Below are 9283 nucleotides of genomic sequence, written 5' to 3'. Positions count from 1 at the left end.
TTAAATATCCTTAGTACAATATCTACTCTTATTGGCCTAATGCCCAAAACCATGGCCCGAAGCCTTCTATCGATACGTTGACCGATCCTTCAGTGCGACATCCAATCTTCTGACACATTTCTCTAGCCCAATATGATTCTTTCTGCTTTAAATGTCTCTCCCTGATCGAAGCATCCTGCGTCACTCAAAACGTAGATCAAATCATAAACACTTATCAATTGATTTCATCATCAAAATTCAAGATTCAACACCATCGGTATGTTTACCACCCATAACATCTAATCTCCTTGGCATAATGTCCGATCCTTCTAGCCCGATGCCCAATCTCCAACATAGTAAACTTCGGCCCAACATCTGATTCTCCTACTTCAATTATTTACCTTTCCATGATCGAAGTATATTCTATGTTACTTTTTTCAAATACTCATTAGTTTATAAACTCATCAATTAATTTCATCATCAAATTTCAGGATTCAACAAAGTCTATGATAGTACACTTGCACCATCTTTATCAATGAATCATTTGTCACTTATGTTTGACTGTATAGTTGTTTGGCAGTATGTTTTACCTTAATTTTATGTATTTTTGCTTGAAACCGATAACCTAAAGTTTGCTGCATAGCGACTACTCATTAGACTAGACAAAATTATCCTAAAATAGTCAAATTTTCACATCGCATTATCTATCTTCTAAAGGCTATGGTTCGATGTGAAACATTAGTTGTCTCGATTCTTTAGAACTATCCGGATGGCATAAGACTAGATGAGGCCTTGGGGTAGTGGTGGGCGCTATTTGGATACACAAGTTCGCTCGTGTAAAATTTGTGGACTTATGATTATTCTTGTATCTTATAAAGTTTTTATTTTTCCTCTTCCTCTCTTTTTCTCTCTTGTATAAGTTTTTATGAAGTTGTTTGCAAGCTGTCCTCTTTTATGAGATGTTGAGACTTGCAAGCTGATCAATTTTTTTTTTCAAATCATTTGGGACTAGTACGAGGTTATTCTTAGCTAACCCTTTGCTGATAGACATTGTAAAGATACCACATGACTTGAATAATTTTAGTTAAGTTTATGATAATGTGATTGACTCTTACATACTACTTGAATGATACCTTAGTGTCATGATCGATACCACAATACTACATGATCGATACGATCTCATCTCCTTGGCATTACAACCGCACCTATTGCCATTCCATGTTCTCCAAACTCAACATTTCATGTTTACGTTTGGATCAAACTAATACTCCCCAATATTAATACACGTTCTCATATTTTGAAAAGTTGGGGATTGCGTCCCACCTTAGCAATTCTTTTTGTTCAATCAGCTTGCCTGGCTAGCATGTGAGCACACCAAATGATGACACTATGGAGATACATTTGTACAAGTTAATTGAGTTCAAACCATTTAATTATTAAATGTGCATATAAATGCGCATTAAATGTCGAGAAGCATCTACAAACAGCTTGTCATTGATGTAGGAACACTAGGCGATGAGATGCAATACTGGCTTATGTAGCTTGGTGTGTGTCATGTGTTAATAATTGTATGTAGAACACATTAAGAAAATACATGAATAAGTGTGGTTGCCTCGAAGATATGCTATTATTCTATGATTAATTTCCAAATGCAAAGTTCAAATGCAACTCCACATCTTTTAACAGCGTATCATTTTTTTTATAGCATTCCTTATATTGATAACGTGTCTTATATGGTTCTCACGTCATTATTTATTTATTTATTTCTGTTGCATTAATTTTTTAAACTTTTTTTATGATTCCTTAATCATTGCTTGCAATAATATTTGGATAATTTATAAAAAATCTAATAATAAGCTTTTACCAAATGATACCCTATATTTGATTTTTACCAAGGGTATCCTTTTTTAGACTTTAATCGAAACATCCATAATAAAATTATAAACAAATGATGATTATCTTTTGACTAGGTTTTACTCAATTTTTTTAGAGTGGAACCAGGTTTCTTAAAGTGAATCAGATTTGACTGATTCAACTAAATTCTAGTTATCCAATTTGGTTCAATTAAACCCTAGATTGACTATTGATTTTTATCAAATTAATATATATTTTTAATATATTATGAATGAGCATAACTCAAGTATAATAATTTTTTAAGATAAATTATAAGGAGGAGGAGGAGGAGAGGGAGCAATTATGGAGGAGTAGAAGGAGGAAAAGGAGGAGTTGCGGTAGGGATAGGAGGCCATAGAGGAGGAGGTAGAGGGGGAGAAGGAGGGGTAGGAGAAGGAAGCAAATGGGAGGTGGAAGATAATTTGGGAGAAATTAAGGGGCAATCTAGGGCTTAAATGATCTAAATTGGATAGCAGAGTTTAGTTAAAATGGTTTGATTTGATTCATCTAAAAAAAAAACTGGTTCAATATAAAAAAAATTAAGTCAAAGCTAGTCAAAGTATAATCACTATTTTTTATATTTTTATTGAGATTATTTTGGTTAAAATCTAAAAATAATGTGTCACTTGATAAAAATCAAATATCGAGGTATCATATGGTAAATGCCTATTTCTAGAAATATTTTTTCAGTAAATTAACCAAATATTATTACAAAATCATAAAAAAAGCTAAAAAATAATGCAATAGAAAAAATAAATAATGACGTGAGAACAATAACTAGTACTGCATAACAACGTGCGTGTAATCAATATATGGAATGCTTTAAAAAAATTGATATGTTGTTAACTGAGGGGATGTATGTGGAGTTGCATTTGAACTTTTCATATGAAAATTAATATAATAATAGCAGTCAATTTACCAAATAGTGCATCTACTATTTGTTTTTTATCGGGTGGCACCTCTACTATTCATTTTTATATGCCTCTTTTATCATGAATAATAATTTTAACCTTATTTCTAAAATTCTTTCAAGAAGCTAATGGGGAGGGGGAGGAGGAGGAGAAGGAGAAGGTGGAGGTAGAGTGGGAAGAGGAGGATAGGAAAGAGGGTTGATTCGAACCAGTTTATTGGTCTAAATTGGTTCACTAGGGTTAAACCGGTTCAAAAATATTTAAAAAAAAGGGTAAAATTAGTATTTATAAAAAAAGAGCATAAAAAATAAATAGTTGGGACATCATCCAGTAAAAAATGAATAGTATGAATACTATTTAGTAAATTACCCATAAGATTTCATTTAGATATGCAGATTTTTCTTAGTGCAAGAGAATTAATATATGTAAAAAAATCTACTTTCCAACTATTAGCATATGCATAGCAATTCTAGTTTTTTTACCATCTATAAATCTAACCCATCCTATTGCATTTCCCAATCCCAATCTCATCAACTACTTATAGCCAAGATAAGATGGCTCACAGAGTGACTCTCCTTGTTGTGCTAGTATTTACAGTCTTTTATGGTCATGCTCTTGGCAGCAGGCTTGGACGCCCCGATAGGATCCTCGTAAATATTCCTGAGTCACCATGGTTGGATGTATCCAATGAAGTGGCTACTTATAATGTTGATGACGCCAACCTAATCGGTCATATACCCGAATCGCCATGGATGGAGGTGTCTAAAAACACATGGAGTCAAGCATCTGCTCGTGAGGGATCTGCTCATGACTTCAGTGAGGAACCCCATATCCTAAAAACTCCATGGAGTCAAGTGCTCGCTCGTGACTTCAGCAAAAAACCCCACATCCCAGAAACTCCATGGGGCAACATGGCCTAGGAAGAACCATAAGACTTCGATGAGAAGCCTTGCATTCCCGAAACCCCATGGAGCCCTTCATGGCTACTTTGTAGGATGGGTCAATAATAAAATTGAAAAGCATGTATAAGCTTCTATAATTTCAATGAATAATAATAATAGATCTCATTAAATAACTACTCATTCCTATGTCACACATGCTTTTCTTATGACTTTATTTGCATTCAAGCAAATCTATGTCATTGTTGAGATATTTCAACTAATATTAAACCTTCTAAGTTTTAGATCCATATCATTGCCCTAGTTATAAATTATTAATGATAATGTGTCATGCGATGTTCAATTAAAATTTTAATATGATATTTTTATTTCCTATTATGTTCAATCATGTTAAATCGATCCAACTAAATGTATTGATTTACATGCATCTGATTGAAAAAAGAAGGAAAAAAAAAGAAAAAAGTAACTTGAGCACACTTTTGTGCTATTTTTGGTAAAGTTATTGAATATCAAATTTTGATGATGAAATCAATTGATGAGTTTATTGAACTAATATGCTTTTTAGATAAGTAATATAGAAAATACTTCGATCATGGACTAGGACCATCGAAAGGCCTACTATAGCACAAGAGAGTTGGACTTTGTACCAAGAAACTATCGTGTCAAAAATTGGACATTGAGCCAAATGATTGGTTGATGTGTTAAAGATCGAACTTTATGCTATAGGCTTAGGTATCATGTCGGAAGGATTTGATGTTATAATAAAAGATTAAATATCATGGGAAAGTTCACATGTTAGTAGAATGAACGATACATTGAAAAAAAGGATGATGCATTGGAGGTTTGGATGAAGTTTTGGAATATCAGATGACATGTTAGAAGAGCGTACAATGTGCCAAAATCTCCATAAATATGTTAATTATGTGGTTGATTTGTCAAAATTTTGATGTGGTTATTTTAGTCAATTTGAGTTGGTCTTGCGTTGAAACAATGCCAACTTATCAAGAAAGTCATTGGTCTTGTAGCCTGGTCGAGTTGGATCTGTTAGAAGGTTAAATTAGTAGCTTAAAGTAGTCTTAGGTGATGGTACCACTAGGCTCAAGAGGTAGTACTACTTGAGTCTGTTAGGAACGAGTCGATAGTAAAAATTACGTCGGTTTGAAAATCTCGTTGCGATTAAACCTGTTTCGAAAGATATTAACTTGAAAGCATATAAAATAGTGTAGTGGATGTAAAGCAAGTAAAGAAGGGCAGTTTTCAGTAAATGTAAATTGCAAGAAGTAAATGCAAACCGAGTTATAGTGGTTTAGTCATTATGACCTACATCCATTCCATCGATTCCTCTTCCGTCGAGGCCACTGACATCCACTAACGATCTTCCTTTAATGGATGAAGATCAACCTCCTTCTTACAACTATATTCTCCTTTTGTAGGCTTAGGAGAGAACCTTTACACACCCTTTTTACAAAGCTTCCCTCACACTCTCCCTTTGAATGGTCTCTAAACTTTAGGAGGAGGGACTCTATACTTTACAAGAGTTTTCTACTTTAGAAACATAGATTTTTGTTCACTTTTCATGCTTCTCTATGCAAGAATAGCTAAAGTATTTATAGACCCCAAATGACTTAAAAAATGGAGCCAAAATTCAAATCCCCAAAATTTCAAGATACGGGCAGTTCCACCACTTGCACTAGGCGGTACCATCGCCTACAGCCTGAGACTAGGTGGTACCACCGCCCATACTGGTGGTACCACCACCTAATAGTCTTGGAGACTAAGTCTGGGTGGTACCACCGCTTGACATATTCTCGAAGACTGTGCCATGACGGTTTTACCTATTTGGTCACTGTTTGGTCCTTTCTCTTAGCCCAACACAGCCCAAACTTGGGCCCAATTGTCCCCTAATTGGGTTGACCCAATTCTAATCTCAATTTTATGCTAACTACAAAATTTAAGGCATATACTAAGCAAATCTAGTCCGGTTAGTTTAGGTTTCTTCCAGCGAGCTTCCGGCGATCTTCCGACGAAGTTCCGACGATCTCTCGGCAATGTTCCAGCGGACTCTCGGTAAGCTCCTAGACTTCACAATGATCTTCTTGGTGAGTTTTGATGAGCCTCTTTAGCAAGCTCCTGGACTTCTTGGTTGGTTCTGGTAGAACTTCCGATGAACGTTCGGACTTCCGACGAACTCTCGAACTCCCAACGAAATCTCATTCTCGACTCCGGGACTTTATTTTTCTTTATGCATTGCTATCCTAGTTAATCTTGCACACATAAAACACACTTCGATCTAGACAATTATTACTAAGCATGAATCATATTTTCCGGCATGTCATTGGTCCATCGACGCTTCGTCCGATTATTCGGCGCATCATCCTCTCTTGCGGCCTATTACCCAATTGGCTAGTTGACCTCTACAACTCCGATATCCTTGGTGCAATATCTACTCTTCTTGGCCCGATGCTCGAAACCATGGCCCGAAGTCTTCTGTCGATATATCGATTGATCCTCCGGCTTGACGTCCAATCTTCTGACATGTTTTTCTCCGGCCAAACATGATTCTTCCTGCTTTAATTGTCTCTCCCTGATCGAAGCTTCCTGCGTTACTCAAAACACAGATTAAATCATAAATACTATCAATTGGTTTTATCATCAAAATTCAAGTTTTAACAATCTCTTCCTTTTGATGATGGCAACCAATTGATTGACGGAGTTAACCTTAACTCCCGGAGTTTAAACAAACTCCCCCTATCAATATGCCATATTGATAGAAACTTTGAAATCATAGTATTTCAACATTGTATGCAACATGAGTATTGATAACCAATTTATCACATCATTGCATGCATCATAAAATCATGCATAATCAAAATATCCAAGTACATCATTACATGCATTATTATCATCATAACTTCTCTCCCTTTGTCATCAAGAAAGAAGTGCAACTATCAATTTTTAGAGATATACAAGTTTTACAACATATAAGATTGCAAATTAAAAAATGTGCAAGTTAGCATATTTGTTTTTTCTTACGATGTTCAAACTGGCAAGTTTTTGAAATGTACAAGATAGCATCATTTTTGCATTTTCTTGAAATGTGTAACTTAGCAAAATTTACAAGATAGCATCATTCTTTCTTCTCTTTTGAGAAGTGCAATTTAGCAATTTTTGCTTCCTTTACAATGTTCAAACTAGCAATTCTAACAAGTTTTTCATCATGCAAGCTAGTATAATTTTTTTTTTTACATCATTTTAGAAAATGTAAGCTAGCAATATTTGATATGTTCAAGAAAGCAACTTTTACTTCTTGAAATAAGCAAGTTAGCAATCTTTGCTCCTCTTTTGAGATGAGCAGGCTAGCATGTTTTTGCATCTTCTTGAATTGCGTAAGCTAGCAAATCTTTCTCTTTTGAGATGTGCACACTAGCAATTCTTTCTCCCCCTTTGACATTGGCAAAAAGAGAGGAATCATAATACAATGGTACAATTCATCAATTTTTAAATTATGAGAAAGATAAAATGTCATTCTTATTACAATATGCCATAATTGAGACAAACCTTGAATTTAAGTCAATGCAATTTTAATCATGATTCACATCATATGCAATACATTATATTCATCATCATAATGAAATAATAAGTACTACATGCATCATTCCGAGTTATAGATATTTCACATCATGATGGTATCAATTTGTCAAATTACATCATATCATGCATGATCATAACTTCTCCCCCTTTTGTCATTGTAAATAAGAAAGAAGTAGGGAATAACATAATGGTGTAAAATATTTCAATCATTACAAGGCATACAAGTCATAAATACAAAAAAAATCATGTCATGAAAGGTAAGAACATTTGAATACCAAAAGACATGATTCATATAGTAAATCTCTTCTTCAAATAAAATACCAAGAAAAAATAATAGGAGTAAAAAAGAAGAAACCAAGATCATGATTTGGATAAAACTCATTCAAATTCAAATCATCAAAAATCATCAAAATCACTTTTCAGAAAGTTCAATGAAGGCAACGTAAATAGATTCACATGAGAACTTGATTCATGCATAAGAAATCACAGGTTATAATTCTTGAAAAATCAAGATAAAAGCTCATTCAAATTCAAATCATCAACTCAAAATCATTTTCAAGAGATTCAAAAAACATACATTCATTGATATCCTTTTTTGAAAGATCGATAAAGAAGGGATTGAGAAATTTTTTAAGAAAGATGTTTTACTTTGCCTTTTTTTTATTTGATTTATTTCACATAAGCATGCCCAAGTTTTTTATGCCAAGTCAAAGCATGCATCATCGTTTATGATCAAAAAATAAATTTCATCATCATGACAAAAAATATAACACATTAAACATAAGGCTTCTTTAAACAAACGATTTGGTTTATCATTTTGATTCCAATGATAATATATTTTTCCTTTTATGTGTTTTATTTTATGTGATTGATTTCATATTAGGATACTCAAGTTTTTCGTATGAAAACCATACATCATAGTTTAAAATCGAAAGATCAAATCTCATCATGGAAATCATCAAGATCAATAAACCATAAATTACCCAAAAATCATTATTACTTCAAATCATCATACATAATTAAATATAAAATCATCAAGCATGATACTTACATTATTTCATATAAGCATGCATTTTTGATTTATACCAAATCAAAATATACATCATTTTAAAACCGAAAAAGTAACTTTCATTACGGTAAAAACCGATAAGGCATAAGTTACAAGAACCATCGTGCATAATTTCGAAATATAAACTCATTAAGCATAATCATTATGCTTTATTAAATCATCAAGCATGATTTCACTAAACATGAAGAATTTTTAATCAGATTCGGAAATCATCAATTTAGATACACATTCATGCTTCTTAAACACATATTTAAATTTAATCTTACTAGGTCTATAAGCATTAGATTAACATTTTGTTCATTTATCATAAAACATACAATTCTTGTGATCATTTTCTAAAAATAAAATGAAGCATGATATAACCTTTTTGTATTTTTTTATTTTTTACTAACTAATTTAAAAACAACTCGTGAAAAAGCATCAAGTAATTTCGAAATAAGGCAAAGGGGTTTTGGTTACCTCATAGTCGAAAGCCATTAAGGCGTAGTTTGCCACCTTACCTTTGTTGGTTGGCTCATCGTCTTCGGATGCACTCGTTTCATCCCAAGTCACTTTGAGTGCTCTCTTCTTCTTTGGCAACTTCTTTTTAAGTTTTTTTTATTCTTATTTAATAAACATTTTATGTTTTATAGTGAGAAGTTCAAGTTCATCATCAATTGAGCTTTCGCTCGAGCGGTCTTCATTTGTTCGAAGTGTCAAATCCTTCCTGTTCTTTGGAAGATTGTTCTCATGTTTGTTTTGTGCCACATTGGTCATTTTGTAGGTCATCAAAGACCCGATAAGTTCTTCGATCGAAAATATACTCAAATCTTTGGCCTCTTGAATAACTGTTACTTTAGGATCCCAAGTTTTAGAAAGAGATCGTAAAATTTTGTTCACAAGTTCAAGGTTCGAAAAGCATTTACCAAGAGCTTTTAAACCATTGACGACATCCATAAAAC

The sequence above is a fragment of the Musa acuminata genome, chromosome BXJ1-11 (genome assembly GCF_036884655.1).
Source record: "Musa acuminata AAA Group cultivar baxijiao chromosome BXJ1-11, Cavendish_Baxijiao_AAA, whole genome shotgun sequence".
Lineage (NCBI taxonomy): Eukaryota > Viridiplantae > Streptophyta > Magnoliopsida > Zingiberales > Musaceae > Musa > Musa acuminata.
The sequence above is the reverse complement of the archived record's forward strand: the minus strand, read 5'-3'. Positions refer to the sequence as shown.